At 39.2% G+C, this 16,886-nt stretch overlaps 1 protein-coding gene across 4 annotated transcripts in view; it reads right to left on the reverse strand.

Moving 5' to 3' along the window:
- atosb (atos homolog b) overlaps nucleotides 1-16,886 on the reverse strand; it is a 48,985-nt gene that overhangs the window by 29,841 nt on the left and 2,258 nt on the right. For 2 of the 4 annotated variants that reach the window (XM_088630470.1, XM_088630474.1), the window contains one exon: nucleotides 14,903-15,077. The exons of the other annotated variants lie outside the window; for them this stretch is intronic. The gene's annotated coding sequence lies outside the window, so the exon portion shown is untranslated. The remainder of the gene's footprint in view (nucleotides 1-14,902; nucleotides 15,078-16,886) is intronic. 4 annotated transcript variants of the gene reach the window in all.

Here is a 16,886-nt window from a genome sequence, read left to right on the forward strand (position 1 = left end):
CGCATAATAAAGTACAATTTCACAAACATACCACAACGGCTCTTAACTTTCAGCTGAAAGTGTGTACCTTTATGAACTTTTTCTAATAATCAGAAGTGACCTGTAGTGACATTTGCACAAATGGTTGTCAAGGATTCTGCATGTCATATCATGGTGCTTTAGTAGCGTTAGTGATAGTATTTATAGCCTCATTCAAGTCCTGTGGTACAAAAATATACTTTAGTTTATGCAATTATCTGAACACAATCTTCACAGCTGAAACTATTTAAATTGCTGTGACTTATTACCTGACACACAGAAGCTATTCAGCATTTATCCCAATCCACGTTAAAAGTAAATATGATCAGTTATCAATACTTTCACTGTGAATTTGCTGCAACTACTTCAATATTAGTAAATTACTAATACACTACTAATCAGTAAATGGATTTTCAATCATGTTGCACCAAATCTAAAACAGCATGTGTACAATACTTTTAGGAAACATGTCAAGTATGCTATGCATCTAAAAGTCTACACAAAAATTAATATCTTCAGGCTAAGACATGGCAATCTTTTTCAACAGAAGGTGAAAAAGATAATTCTAGACCTCTGAAAACACACTTTCTTTGAGCTTGTCACAAAATATGAACCTTTAGATGTATGCAGGACAGTAGAGTAAAGAGATGCAGTAGTGTGCTGAATAAGATTGGTTTATTCGTTTCAGACCACATCTGGCGAGACTGCTTTGATGCAGTAGTGAACAAGACAACTGTCCCGAGCATTTTCCTGCAGTGCGAGTTCAGAACCAGTTTATCTGCACAGACAAAAGCAGAGCAGCACCGGCAAGATAATCATTCACTACAGCCTCATTCACCACATTGAAATACTGTACATCAACATCAACCATGGAAGAATATAATAGAATTTAATGCTATTATTGTATTTTTGAATTTCTCACCTTTCGTTGTCTAAGACCTTCTTTCATAAATACAAATTTATTTGTACATATTTATGTTGACGCATCATTTCATCTTCTAGATAAAGTGGGGGAGCAATATAAAAGGCAAACGATATCAGGACAAAGTCAAAAGAGAAGAGTTTACATTAAGGGAAGTTAAAATTGTATTATGTACTATTAAGGCCTCATTTAGACTATGGCGCAATTCTGGTTATCATATTATTGCTGTTCTGGAATTGGTTCAGAGAAGAACAGCCACATACAGTATATTCTAGGGCTTAAGGGAATGTCCTACACTAACAGGCAGTAGGAACTGAACCTTGATAGCCTTCAAGATTATTATTATGGGACCTGTTCCACATATTTTAAAACCCTCAAAGGCACTGAGGGAGGCAACCTAGAGGACTTCTACAGTAAACAGTGAAACACAAACCAGAGAGCACAAGTGGAAACTGAACATCAAAGATACACCTGTTTTGTAATCTGAACTTGTATTCATATTTCTCGACCTCAAAACACAGCACATATCCTGTCCTGTTTTAGGGACCTGCCCCCACCTTTTACAACAAACCAATGAAGCTCCAGGTTGTTGTAGAGCAACACTAAAACCCAAGACAAGTCTCCCCACACTGATCAGTACACTGCATAATGTGTCCATATAGCTATGTGTCAGGAACAGCAGCAAGTCTGATGTTCTCCTGAAATACATTTATGATCACAGCAAGAGACATAGCAGACAACGTAATTGGTTCCCACATTCCTATGGGATTTAGGTAGTGGTTAATCTATTCTGCTCTGCCACAGAATCCTCTTCTGAGCAGGCAACCGGGCAAGCTATGCAGAGATCACGCAGGTAGAGTTTTGTGCACAGGGACTCGAGAGCCAGTCAGATTTCTGCTGATGTGGACGGCCGGATGAATGGAGGCTGACCGCCAACATCAGAGGAGCCTGGACTGATTTTTTCCAGAGCTTTCTTGCCTTCCCATACTGACAGGGGAGAACAGAACAGAGGATATGAATAGTTTTAACACTAAATTAGACCTACCTACTGTATACACCCATCACTATACTTCACTTAACAATTGTAATTAAAATCAAGAGAGAAAAACAAATCTCTGTACTTTTGAGAGGCGTTTTATTGCAGCAACAGAAAGATTAATGCTATTATAAACACCACAATACATCCAATTAGCCAATGAGATCCCCTCCCATGCCATTGTTGAGTTACGCCAACAGACAGTCCAAACTTTAGAAAGGGTGGATTTTTTTTTAGTTATCCCATGGCTATTTCACATTGAATCCTTGACGAATATTTGCGGCGATTTTGCACTTTGGCATTTATATCTCTTATATCCTTTCACTAGTGTGATGGCTTTGCTCTGCTTTATTTTCCCAATTGTTTTTAGAAGTTTGGAAAACCCAGGAAATGACACTTAGGTAAAGGGTGTGTTTGGAAGGGCACTATTCTAGCAACCAATTCAAAAATCCAAGTTTATTTGGAATATGAACCATCATGCTCCTTATTAAAACTGTCATTGCTCTTTTAAATGCTTGCTCAAGTAGGTAGCTACAGTACGTCAGCATGCGTAGGCTGCAAAGGAATAGGTAGAGGTTTATTCTCTGCGGATTGGAAAAGAGACACAATGTTTCAGCCTTCTTCAGTAGAGAGGAAAACTGTTTTAGGTTTTCACCTAAGTCTTGGATTCTAAATATAAAGTGTTGCCCTTTTGGGAATAACATCCACACAAATGTGCTGGATATAGCAATAAAGTATTGAACCAAGACATGAAAAATAAGGGCCACTGTGCTGATCAATCGCATATTGTTATAGTTCATTGAAGACGCTTACTACCTGAGTAATTTAGAAACACAGCAATGCATGTCTAAACAGCTAGCTTTTCAAGCAGTCTTGGTATTCATATATTATTTTGACTCAGAAGCATGTCTGTCACTCTCGCACTTGTATAATGCCATTATCCCAAGTTGAACGATTTACCGAATTCACCCAAACACGAATTCAAGCGACGTGGGTAAGGACTGAAGAGGAAGTGGAAAAGCAATCATGTAATCATTTTCAAGGTAGCCTTTTGAAGAACATCCCATTTGCTTTTCAAACTACAAATCTTCTTCTTCCTCTTCTTCTAACCCGTGGTGGAGTGGTCCCTGACCATCCCCAGCCTTCTCCCTGTCCAAGGATTCCCATGCCTTTCTCTCAGGGAGGAGGAGGAGAAACCAGGGCGTTCCCATTAGACTTCAGCCCCGACGCAGTACCACAGTAATCACAATAAAGGGTAACACAAGAGTGCTGGGATTTCAAGATATCAAGAGAAGAATCACAGGGCCTGTAGGCACAGGAAAACGGCCTTTAGGTCATATGGTTGAAGTTCCCGAGGAACAGGTTCACATAATTACTAGAAACTCAACAGTATGACAACAGAGGGGGAGGCAGACTCCCCTCGGTCAACTCTTCTGCCGAAGGAGCACTTGAATTACCTGTCACCAGGCTGTTGTTCAGCTATTTGCAATCTCTCTTATGGTTTAAAGGATGCTTACAGGTTTACCCCAACTGCAAAGAAGAGAATCATCTCCGAGGCAATGTTCCGCAATATAAAATATACAGAAATGAAATGAAAATTATACAATTTATATTCCAGTAAATGGGATCTAAAGAGGACATCATACTGGCAGTTTTGTTGGCTGTCTCATACGGTGGGTTCATTCTAGTAGGCCACACCAACTGTTATTACATCAATTTAAAACAGGAGATTGAACACAAAGGTAGCCAAGCACTACCCATTGAAAAATCACAGTACATCCAAACACAACCTCTTTTAATCAAACTTATTTTATTCCCAAACTAACTACTGTGTATAGGATATTAAAGAAGTGCATAATAATGCTGGGAAACCCAGGAAATTATGATAACATTCTGCTACGTGAATATACTGTATATGGAAATAATTTTCCATGCCCTAAATATTAACCAACAGAGAAAAACAGTGTATCTGAGGTACAACAGTCTTACCTGCCGGATTGGTTAAAGTAGTATTCAATCTTTACATAAAACTGACACAAGGGTATAATATACTTAACAAAGTGATTTCTTATCACTTTCCTCTTTTTTGTGACCAAAACTGTTAGAAAAATTACTAAATTTAATCAATGTTTTTATTTGTTTTGTCTACACGTCTGCAACAGTAGATATGGCAACAGCCAGAGATATGGCATAACACCATTTCAAAATTTTAAAAAATATATTTCACAACGTTTTAGGTGTGTACATTAAACAAAAAACTAAAACTAAAACTGAGAAACCCCACAACCATCAAGCTATAGGAAATTCTTTATCCAAACCACTTGTGCATTCATAAACAAGGCTTATGCAAATCAATGTAAATTCCAGTTTTAATACGCAGGTGTGGATGGACTGACATTAGAAACCATTTTACTATACCACATAGTCCAAGAGCCTCGCAGCAAAACAGAATTTTGCAAGTTAAGATTTGCCACAGGGTATTTGCAGAAGTAGACACAACTCTCCAAAACAGCTGATTAATTAGAGAGAAAAGGTTCATTTTTAGTATATTCAAATTTCAGGTTTTTATCTGACAAAGAAAAAGAAACTACCAATTCAAAACAAGCAGAAGGACAGAACAAGAGCTGAATTTTCCTCATGCACCGATATTATAGTTAAAAAACGGTGTAAATCACACCCTCAAACACACTCTATACTGTTCACTAGCTTCTTGAGTGAGGCAAAGGTAGAAGGTCCATTTCTTCAAAGGTCAACACACAGCTATGTATAAATCTACAGAGGTTGATTAGGTTACAGATATTTGTAAATGTAGAAAGAAAATACTGTAACTCAGAAATTCAATAGTTATTAGTTAACAGATCCAAGGATCTCAGACAGTCATTCCCCCAAAGAATAAAGGGTATCTGCTTCAACAACATGGTTAACACTGTGTCAATAATAAGAGGTCACAATGTCAACATTTACACAAAGGCTTGTGGGAGACTGAAACAAGCTACACAGCCATGATGTTGAACGGAATACTGTGGCTTGTTTCAAGATGCAGCTGGATGAGATTCCCAGATCAAGCAATCAAATGAGCTAAACAGACTGAATGGTTTCTTCTGTTATTTTCTTTTGCAATAGCTTTCAATGAAATGGGGACTTTAAGCATACAAATTCTTATGTTATACAGTCTTGGTCACCAGCAATGGTACTCTAAAATCTTATAAATTAACCATTTACAAATACATTCACTTTCAAAAACCACTGGCATTTTCAGTAAAAGAGAATTAAAATCAACAGCAGTTTTCTCTCTAAGTGGAAACAAGGAAGGAGAATGACACTGCATTCTGCTATACAGAATGATGCCTAGTCCCAAATCTTTTCCAAACAGCTGAAGAAAAATCAATACAAAGCCTAATAAAACACTCACAGAGACCTTTTAAATGGGGAAAAAACTGAGCTTTAAAGGCAGGCTGGAAAGCTCCTGGTGTGTTTAATAGTTTCTGGCAAATTGTTCTATTGATCAATAGCCATGTAAAGAGCAAGGAATGCAATATCTTTTTAATTGCAGGAAATGAGAAATTGCGTTCATCTTGTTCATACAGTGGGAGCTAATTGGTTACTTATCCCATTCCTTTATTTGTCACAAGAACACAGCACTGCCACATGCAACCCAAGCGTCTATTCACTTTTTCAGAACTCGGGTGTATTCTGGCCTTTAGGAAGAGCATACAGTACTAGTCGGTAATGAAGACTCATTCGTACCTTTCAATTTGTCTTGGTTTTTATTTGAGCGTAGTGTCCTGGTAAATATTATGAGACACTGGTAATTATTAAAAGTTAATTTTTCAATTCACTAATTGCTTGCAAAGGGGTGTGATGTCCCCATTCTGGAGCTAATATGTACTCCCAGGCTGAAAACTCCCTCTAAAAAGTGCCACCCGCTCTTGGTGCGCAAACTGTTCGGAAAGATCCTCGGTAAGGTTTCAAAATGCATGACAAAATGATTAGTCATCAGTTGAATGAAAAGACGAGACACACCAGAGATGAACAAAGTTCTAAAGGCACAAAAATAGATAAGCCATCTTTTGTTTTCACTTTACACAGCATGGCATTCTTTACAACGTATCCCCTGCTCTCTCTGATGTCAAGCCATCGTCATTCCATTTGTCCTGGTGAGGAGTCAAGGTACCGAACAATTTATCATGCACAAACACTACATTTATATCACCACATTTTTACTGAATATGGACTCTATTTTTATTTACTGTATATTCAATGTCTCACAAACATGAATGATTTACATAAAGTATCAGAACCCTCAGTCCATTCCTGACCTCTAAATCTGCATAATTATGTATGAGAAAATGCTAAAATCCTAAGTTGTACATGGTTCCAAAAGGACATAAATCAAGCTAGTGGACAAATCACTTTGAAAAGAGATAGCAGTATGTCTACATGCTGTTAGTAGTGACTCATTATCACAGATCCCAGAGGAGAGTCTTTGAACAGGATGCCAATATCACTCCACTGTATTCTTGATCTAAATTGTCATTTAATCAGAAGTGTGTGACGTATTTGAAGTTGTTCCAAAAGATTAGGAAGAAGGGAAGAAGGGACAGTAAGTTAACAGCATTCTGCAGGTACAGTACTAAATGATCTAGAGGTATAATAGGGATTTGAATCAAAGGGGTGTTGTATCTCTCATATTGTTCAGTAGATCTTTGTGCGAGTGAAAAAAAAAACTGCAGGTTAGTATTCCCGGAAAGCTTAAAGTTCTCACTTTGTGCAACATAGTGAGAATTATCTTACAGCAACACACTCCTCCTTGCAAAATCAGACTGCAAATTTGTTTTGTAAGGGAAAGGGAAAGGGAAAAACACAGTTAATTTTAAGAAAAAAGTATCCTTAATAGAGAAAACCGAAAATAACACCCACTTCTCCAACTGCTGTTTATCACCTGTGCTTTTCAATTTTGCTCCAAAGTTTTCCTCTCGCACAAATTGGAGCCAGTGTTCACATCATTTTAAACATAACGACACCCTGATCAACCAGATCCATAAAATACAAGAAGACTGAAAATCTCTCTACTAGAAAGAAAGGATGTATAAAACGCAAAAGAGACAGTCAACATAAAGCACAACAACAGTAAAACAAGACAGGATATTAATTTCAAAAAGCAACAGGCTCCAAGCAAAGGACTCTTATCTTTTCACAACAGAAGACACTTCTGGTTTCAGAGGAGAATGAGGTTTCTGCGACGTGCGTCACATATTGTAAATACAGCCTTTCACAAAAGTGGAAATGACTGTGCGAAACATGAGAACACAACCTTGATTAAGACAGCCCCCGTGTCTGCTGTCCAAGTGTGGATCCTCTACTGACAATCTGTTGTTAGCTGTGCAGAATTCAGTCGAAAGGTTATTTTACTTTTTAATTTGACAAGATTTAAATACCGAATACGGTAAACGTTTTTTAAGAAACGGTCGCCCTCACGCTCTTGCACTTAAACAAGGATGCACTGAAATCTGATGCTAAGTATTGCTGAAGCTGCTGTCGCTGTTGGATTCAAAGGTTCACGGTTTCCCCACTGCTGACTGAAGCGTTTACCATAACAGGTGCTCCTGGCTGGCAAAAGGGACTCTTGCATGCGCCTTTTAGTTCCTTTTTTCTCCCTCAATGCAACCTTATATAGAGGAAAAGCTCCCTGGCTTTTAAAACAATCTGCCACAGATCTGCCAAGCTCCAGCATTCATGTTGTCTGGGGATCGCAGAGACTGGCGTGACACAGTGCCACCCGTCCGGCCAAAATCAGCCCCTGCACTCCACGTGCAGACAATAATCTGCTTTAGAGTCTGTCCTATTCCAGTAATCTATCCTATTCCATTTTAACCGTCCCCTAATTCCAGAACCCCTCAGTCTTGTATGCATGTTTTTGCACCCACCTTACATGCATAGATCCTATGGCAAGTATTGACACATTATGTGCCATCTTTGCATAACGAGGCTTAAGCTGAGGGGGAGATCAGTTAGGGTTCAGCTGGAGAGGGTGGACAAAGGGAAGCAGAACGTACTTAATTCATCCCTCGGCATTTAGTGCGCAGTAATTAGGAGCCCTGTCTTGTGGGGCTCCTTTGTGGGAGGTTGTAATCCACAAAGGCTCATTCTCTAGAAAACTGTGAGGGGAAGAGAGAAGTGCCAGCCCTGTCACCTCTTCAGCCACACAGCCCTCCTGACAGCACCACTCCCCTGTACTCTTGTGTGCTTTCCACAAGAGCAGCACTCTTTTTAACTCTGGGGCTATGAGGTCTTATCCACAAGTGTGATACAAAGACAGTGCAACCCCCTACCCCCCCATCACGCAACAGATTCAAATTGGCTTAAGAAAGAAAGACTTAGAATAATGATAAACTGTCAGAAATTCCAAAAAAATCAGAGTCAGAGTGTGATAGTGCAAGAACAGATTCTAAATAACTGAATACTTTTGGAGTTGTCACTTTTAACATTTTGTTAATTGGTACCTGACAAAAAAAAAGCGATAGTTGGTCATCGACTCAGCCCCAAGTCTCTTCCAAAACGCTTTAATTTCAAATAAGCATGGGTCATATCCCAAGCAGAGAAACATCGGAGAATCAGCAAAAACAACATTATACAATATTCTGTTTTAACACCTGGTTTTGACATCCCTTAGTAAAATTACATACCATGAAATAGAATGTATTGCACAATGGCAGTAAACATGTACTGCACGCTAAATGACACGTGCGTTGAATCATACATTATCACTAAAAGGCAGCTCATTTTTATTTTATTGACAAAACAACTAAATAAATCCCTCAGTCACTCTATACCAAACCCTTGGTGTGCTAATTTTAAAGCATTTGTAAAGCACCAAAATCAAAATCGCTCTTTAATTCTACAGCAGGAAAGTCTCAACTCTACAAATCAGGAGTCATAAGTCATATTTTGAAAAAAAATACTCTGCCCCACATAGCAGTTTCTCAGGTTTTGACTTACACATTTCAACAGACATTCCTGACCTTTGGCAGACTATCTGATACCACAAGTTGATTTCCAGCCCTGTAATCTGGACTGATGAAATTATCCATTTAATTAGGCCCAAACCTCTCAAAGCTCAATAAAAGAGTTAGGTATACAGTATACAAACTGAAAAAAAGCATTCAATAAAGTTAAGTGTTATCAAAATGTATCTGACATCTTTCCCTATGACCTTTAAAAATAACCTTCAATTAACAGTAGGAATTGAGTATTTAAAAATATCACTCTGCTGCTTATAAGACAAAACTGAATTTTAGATATTTTAGTAATGCTTCAGTAATGCTATAACTTTTAGTATTGTAACAATCTAATAATACAGAATTTTACTGTAATTTGTTTTAGGGACCATTTAATTTTCTTTTCTAGCATGTAAAATATTTCTTAAGAGATTTCCAAGCCATATTTATACTAAAAATTATTTGCCTGATGCTTTCACATCGAAAACACCCTACATTTATTATACTCTTTAATAAGCCTGTTCCTACTGGAGAAATAGGAGTGAAGCACAGGGCTGAAAGATGTCCTCCATCTGGGATTTGAACCTGTAACCCCCCTGTTACGTGTATAGAGCCCTAACCAACAACACTCTATACTGTTGCCTCTTCCGACTCAGCATTGCCCATTCTGCCCTGCCCTCAGGAACATTTCAGAAACCAAAGGCTCACAAGCTCTTATGATATGAGCCTATATCAATGCTGAGCAGCTGAGCTTCAGCATTAATTCTATATTGCTGCAACAGCTATGTAATACTTACCAAAAAACCCCCATCACGTATGCCCAAACAAGTGTGCAGTTTGGAAATTGGGCCCAAGGGGGAATATGAAATATATCCTCCACATCTTCACATTTTGAGCAAGAACCACAAGCATTTAAATCTTTCAAAGTATTCAAGGGTGTTTTAGTCTATAAATAAGCGATGATCCTTATTTCTTCTTATTATTATTAACTCGGACCCATAAAAGAGTTATTCAAAGCATGAGTTGTATGCTCTTTATGTATAATTCTTAGCACAGCACCCAGCAACCTGGAACTCCTATTTTTTTTCTTTGAACTTCGCAATGGCTGCACTACAGAGTGACAGGACAAGGCAGTGCTGTAATACTGGGGTCCATCCACCCAAAAATAGTTTGGAAATTAACTCAGTGCAGATTTGATAGGAACATACTTCTACATTCAGCCTCTCATTTTATTTCTTTTAGTTCAAAATACGGTCAGCAGTTGAACTTAAAAGTATGTGTTTCACCGATTTATAGACCATTTTCCCCACTATGGCATTCATCACAAAAGGCAGTTCACACTCTTCATAGTAAATAGAACATTTCCCAATCCTGCTTTCTCAATTGTTTAGTTGGGGTTTTTCTTGGCTCCATAACCCGAGGTTTGGACAGCAGACTACTCTCAAATCAATTACTTTTCCCACACCGATCAAATGAAATGAAATGTTCAGGAGTTTGGTAACACTAAAGTTATACCATTTATCAGTGTCAGTTTACTAAAAATAGACACGTACACTCTCCTCTTAAGATCACATATCTGGCATGTAAATAAATTAATCAAAATAAGAAATTCCATGGACCACTACACTAAGAGATACTGAAGCTCACGTTCCAGTGTATTTACTAAAATTGCTTTTAGGGCTGACAAACTGCGATCGAGATGCCCGAGGAAAGCTCTGAGGAACAAGCACAAGACATGTTGTGGATGAGCTCTGGCAGGTCTGAACAAGTCACGACAAGCAGAGACAACCAAAGAAACGCCGGGTAAGTGTGCTGAGGTGTACTCCATCTGCACTAACAGGGCAAAGGCAACAGAACACTGCAAGACTTTCAAAATGACAACATTAAACATTAATGGTGGTGACACCTCCAAGACTGTTAATCAATTCAAAATTACAGAGCTCAGTGGCCCACAGCTGAAAGCAGGCTTGCGTAATGGAGCTTCGTTAGTAAGGACTAAAAAATCTGAAATCTGCATTCTCTGAACATGTTTTATGTTGGGAAGACCCTGGAAGTTGGAGCAAGAATGTATTTAGCTTGCTTTATTTTTAAACAGGAACTAGCTTAATTCATTTCCAGTGGTATTTATTGTACAGGTTGAATTAACTTCTAAGTGAGGCGACGATAAAACAATCAAGTGTTAATAGAAACTCTCCATCCCCCTTTAGGAGCGTTGAAACTGGAGATGGCATATTTGTGGACTATTACAGAACATCATGTGTACCCGTTTAGAAGAAACTGTTTGTTTCTGTTTAAAGAGTTGCCGTGATAGTACAAGAGTGTCCTTTAAGGTGTAATCTTCAAGAACACTTAGAACTCTTTCTTAACCTCATTTTTTTTTAAAAAAGAAGGTATTAATATGTACTGCAAACACATCTTACCAGGATAGCCCACTAATCGTGCTTTATAGCAATACCTATATTCTCTCACTGGCTCTAGGAAAAGATTGGTTGTCCCAATAAAATCCCTTCCCACTTCCAAAAGTTATAATTAGGTTAACTTTGTACACTTTGTACCTCTACATGCAGCCTGCACAATGGATATTACAGACAACATTTTGTAGAATCTTGCCTGATCTGTGTTTTTTCCATTCTAAATGTACTCAGACATTCGTTTTATGCGACATTTCAGGAATAACTGAAGGGCAGGGATAACCTCAAAAATAGCCACCTATACAAGGATTTTCCACCATGTGTGGAAACACCATCAATACTGTAGGTTCTACTGCACATACTTAGATCTCTTCTAAGCCCCCATTCATTCTCGAAATAAAGGACCTCAGAGTACCATACTTTGTGGGTCTTCTTGGGTATTCACCAGAAAATGGCCTATTTCAAACCTTCACTAAACTGTGCTGTGACTTCACGCAACCTCTACAATGCCAGTGGTGGAATTCTAATAGAGTTTTAATTAGTAGAAACTAGAATGATAAGTAGTAGAAAAATAGAAAGAACGGGTTCTTCTCATTTGATGTGTGGAGTATAACGCTCTGCTCTGGTGGAAGAAACTGCTCGTATTTGCCCACACTGAAATCCTAGATCTCCACAGGGGGAATGAAGGACGCAGTCTGTTCCAGTAGTTGCCAACCTGGCTCCTGGAGAAACGCCATCTCCGCTGGTTTTCATTCCAGCCGTGCTCGAGATCGCAGGTGCTCAGCAATGACTTACAGTAACCGATCTTCCTGCTTGTTCAGACTCTGATTGAGCTTGTGTCAAACACACCGCGACGAACGGCTGACATACAGGTTGTACGAGCCGGTCGCGGCGCGGGGGCAGCGCCGCTCTCTACTCCCCCGAGCACAGCGGGGATGGTGGCCGCCCGGGCTGAAGAAGGCCGAAGTGACACCGAAGACCCGGGTTCGATCCTGAACTGGGGCAGGAGCGGCGAGAGCAGAAACCCCCAAGAACACAAACCCGCTACAATACCAGACTTCAAGGATACTGTTTCCAATTACATGAGCACACAGCTTCTCTTCAATCGGCTTGCCTTTATTTCTGATTGATCTGCCTTATTAGCCCTTATTCGATGACCGACCGGCCGCGGTGGGAAAAACACTGTATCAGACCCTCTTCCCAGTGACCTGTCTGTCATTCTGCGGGGGTCCTGTTGGATACATTTCAGACACCAAACCTCCATGAGGCCTGTTCTTTAACTCCAAAATTAGTACAGAGTTGACATCAATTACAAATCCTATTTGACCTTTTAAGAAGTGAAAATAAAGCAAAAATTTACAAATATGTCTCAAAACAAAAACTGAAATCCCCTGGCCTGCGATTAGGACTTTGGCTGTACCAGAAACCAGAAGAGCCAGTGTTCCTCCAGGACCAGAGATGAGAGCCACAGCAGTAAATTGTGAAAATAATTGAATTTCACAATAGTATTCAAGGAAGGGCTTTACATCAGCAAACAATCACTCGCAAGAATCATACAGTAGCATCAGATCTGAATCAGCGACACAGAACCGTCCCTCCTCCTGTGAAGCAAAACTGATGGGCTTTCCTGCTAAGAAACGCATTTACAAGTTTATGAATGGCTACAACTTGGCGTCAGAATGTGAAAATGCATACAAAAACATTTCATCTTTCTGGTTGGTTATATGCCAACATACAATAATTTGTTTAAAGTGGCCATAATTCTTGAAGGCTGGAGGCTAACTGCTACAGTAATCAACCTGAATTATGTATTCAAAATAGGCTGCATCAGCTTCAAACAGCAAACTGCCAGGTAAGTGTCGATCATGCCATGAAATTTCTCAAGAGCCTCGGAGGACTTTGCTAGCAGTGGGAAGGAAGTCCTCACAGGGGTAAATTCAATTTGTTTCACAGCTTACTCAAATTCTCCGTTATCACAAATGAGATGAGGGGATTTGGTTATTCTATTCTTATTAAAATAGAATTTGTACTTGAGCAACGATAACCGTGCTGCACGTTCTTTGTTAACATATGGCAACAAATAAGTATATATAAACACGGTTTATATTCTGAATACTTATAGGTTCTGTGCAGCTTTTCAGATGAATGAATTCAAGTACCTAAAATACAAAAAGACAGTAACCTGAGTTACAGGAGTTTATGTTGGACTAGAACTGTGTCAGTAGGGAGCACAGATGAATGCTTATCTGCTCTTGTATTTCTGATGTACTGAGAGAGTGTATTGGGGTGCTACTGAAGGGGGAGGTGAAAGAGGATGGAACTTAACTATAACCTACACAGTTAAGCCCAGGACTCTAAGAGAAAAATGGCAAGAAATGGCAACAACAACAACAGCAGCACCAAAACAGAATTTTCGGAGGAGTTGAGATGTGATCTGCACTGGGCAAATCCCCAGGTGGTCCTTGAAAAACTGATAGGGAAACACATGTGTGTATTTGACTAACAACAGCTGCCACACATCAAAATGTGCTGTGCATTTTAACAAGGTCATCTGTAAGAGTTACAGGTTACAGGCTGAGAGCTTAGTACAGGAAAATGTAAAGGACTGTGCAGGAATGTTTTTCATATAGTAGCAGGGCCACCTTTCGTAACATTTTTGTGGACATATTTGTTAATAATATTAATAATTAATAATAATAATTCCTTACACTTATATAGTGCATTTCTGGACACTCCACTCAAAGTGCTTTACAGGTAATGGGGACTCCCCTCCACCACCACCAATAAGCAGCCCCCACCTGGATGATGATGACAGCAGCCATAGTGCATACAGTACACTCACCACACACCAGTGGGGAGGAGAACAGAGTGATGAAGTCAATTCAAAGATGGGGATTATTAGAAGACCATGATTGATAAAGGCCAGTGGGAAAATTGGCCAGGACACCGGGGTAACACCGCTACTCTTTTTGAGAAATGCCCTGGGATTCTTAATGGCTACAGAGAGTCGGGACCTCAGTTTTAAGTCTTATTCGAAGGACGGTGCCTTTTTATAGTATAGTGTCCCTATTCTGGGGCATTTGGACCCACCCAGACTGCACCCCCTGCTGCTCCCACTAACACCTCTTCCAGCAGCAACCTTAACTTTCCCAGGAGGTCTCCCATCCAGGTACTGACCAGGCTCACACCTGCTTACCTTCAGTGGGTTGCCAGCTGTGAGCTGCAGGATGACTACACAGGCATTGCCTAAATGAAGAGGGTTCTGATGGAAAGGCTGATGGGAATATCCAGTGTGGCCCTATAACTGCAATCTGCGGTGTCGAACAAAAGGACCTTTCAGAAAGTCGCAGTGTACTGAAGAAGAGGCCTTGAGGCTTGGGTCAAAGCTGCTCAAGTACAGAAGGCTTTCAGGTCATTAAAACACCAAGCTCCCTGACCCCTTTTGTTAGAATCTAAGACAGCCTGCTTTGTCCACAGGGGATATCAAGACATCATCGTTTACTTGCAAACTACTTACCCTTCCTTTGCACAACAGAACTTATTGGACGACCCCTTTGAATGTCACTCTTTCTCTTGCAGCTGATTAATATAACAGCTTGCAGCTCATCTCTCCCTTTGTTCTGCTATCCACATAAGCACATGATCCACTCTGGAATGCATGTATCAGGCATGGCTTGATTCTGTCTCACTACCTTTAATATGGAGATAAAAATGATGATGAGGATGATGCCCTCAATAACAAAAGCAACTGTTATCCCAAGTGGAAGTAATTCCTAGGTCCTAAATCCAAAGGAAAGGTGCAGTAAACTCTAATGGGACTCCTAAGAGGTCCAGGAGACTGAAATCTATGCTGAACACCAGTATCTGATAAAGAGCACAATAAACAAGACAATTACCTAGAATCTTGAATATTTCTGTACGGATGCAAAACTTTTTCCACCATAATATTATTAAACCACTTCATTCTAACAGGCCAAGTCAGTATTTTTTTTAAGAAGAAACCGATTGCGATTAACAAACAGGCCCTCTGGGTTTTGTGTGTAACAAAACAGAGCTGCAACCACAATGATGGGAAACAGGAGAGAGCTCATAAAGACACAGATAAGATGAAAATCAGTGATTCATCACAGAATGATTTCTAAATGGAAAAATGGCTGAAGGCAAAAAAAAAAAACTCAAATTCCCATTGAGGCCCTGCATATAAACTGATGCAGAACACACCAGAATAGATCCCACATGTGATTTAACAGGGGTGTATACATTAATGCCTCAGCAAAAGTGATAGATATAACCAACAATCCTTAAATTGCTGCAGCTACTTAACAACTACTTGGTCTGTCAGAGCTCTATAGACAAGATAAAACACTGGTATATGACTTTCCATATACAGATTTTCATGAAGCTGCTTTCCCTACTACCGATCAACTTGAATAACATAACAGAGCAATGTATAAAGCTATAACTTGTTTCTATAAACTATATATCAGGACAATACCTTTCAATTTCAGCAAAATCACTTAATTCGAAATTTCCTCCATCCAAAATGCACAGCCAACCTAACATCGATAAACTTACGTTTTCACTTGTCACACAAGAGGGTCATGACGACTGACAACGTGCTAACAGATTCATTATCTGACAGCAAAATTTAAAATCGCTTAAAATGCATAGTCTCTTAGCCGTTTATTTTCCACTTCTGCTTTTTGTTTCCTAGGTTTAATAATAATTTTGGCTTAATTTTTACTCTTTATAATGCAACTGTGCATTTCTTGTTCTCTTATTTAAGTGTTAGGACCCACTGGTGAATTTTGCTTCCCTGTCTATAAAAATTCTGTCAGTATACACCAAACACAGCTTACAACTTGATTAAGACAGGAACTTTAACAATGTTAACTTTATTCTTTAAAGTTAAGTTGACAAAATGGTGGCTGAAAGGAAACTGAAAGGCACATATTATAGGTACAGAATTCCAATACTGCAAATGTATAAATCACTGAATATCAGATGGCATCATCTTTTCACCATCTACTGGATGAAATTAAACTAATGTCAGTGCGGCCAAGCATGCACATCGATGAACTAATGATATAACATAATTTAATGACTGGATTATAACATAACAATTTTAGTGTACAATATCATCTGGAGAGAAACGATTACAATAAATGTAACATTTTTCAGAACTTCTTAAATAGTGAGCTTATTCTCCAAGTGCTCTTTCAAATACTGCAGCAGGAAACGGTAAGCATATGGCGGAGACTATGTGAGCATAAAGTCTAATCATCAGACTAGACAGTAAAAAAGAATATTTGCATGATGCCAACTGCACCTGTATGCAGTACTCAGCTCAAATTGGTTTACAATGTAGCTCTAACACAGATGTTTTAGAGTGCACAAAACACTTAAGACACTTACATTTGTACAGGGTTACAATTTGCAGAAGCAAATAACTCAGCAGTGTTTATCTTAAAGTTAACTTTTCCAGAGTTATCAAGCAACTA

The sequence above is a fragment of the Lepisosteus platostomus genome, chromosome 4, assembly GCF_059453375.1.
Source record: "Lepisosteus platostomus isolate fLepPlt1 chromosome 4, fLepPlt1.hap1, whole genome shotgun sequence".
NCBI classification, from domain to species: domain Eukaryota; kingdom Metazoa; phylum Chordata; class Actinopteri; order Semionotiformes; family Lepisosteidae; genus Lepisosteus; species Lepisosteus platostomus.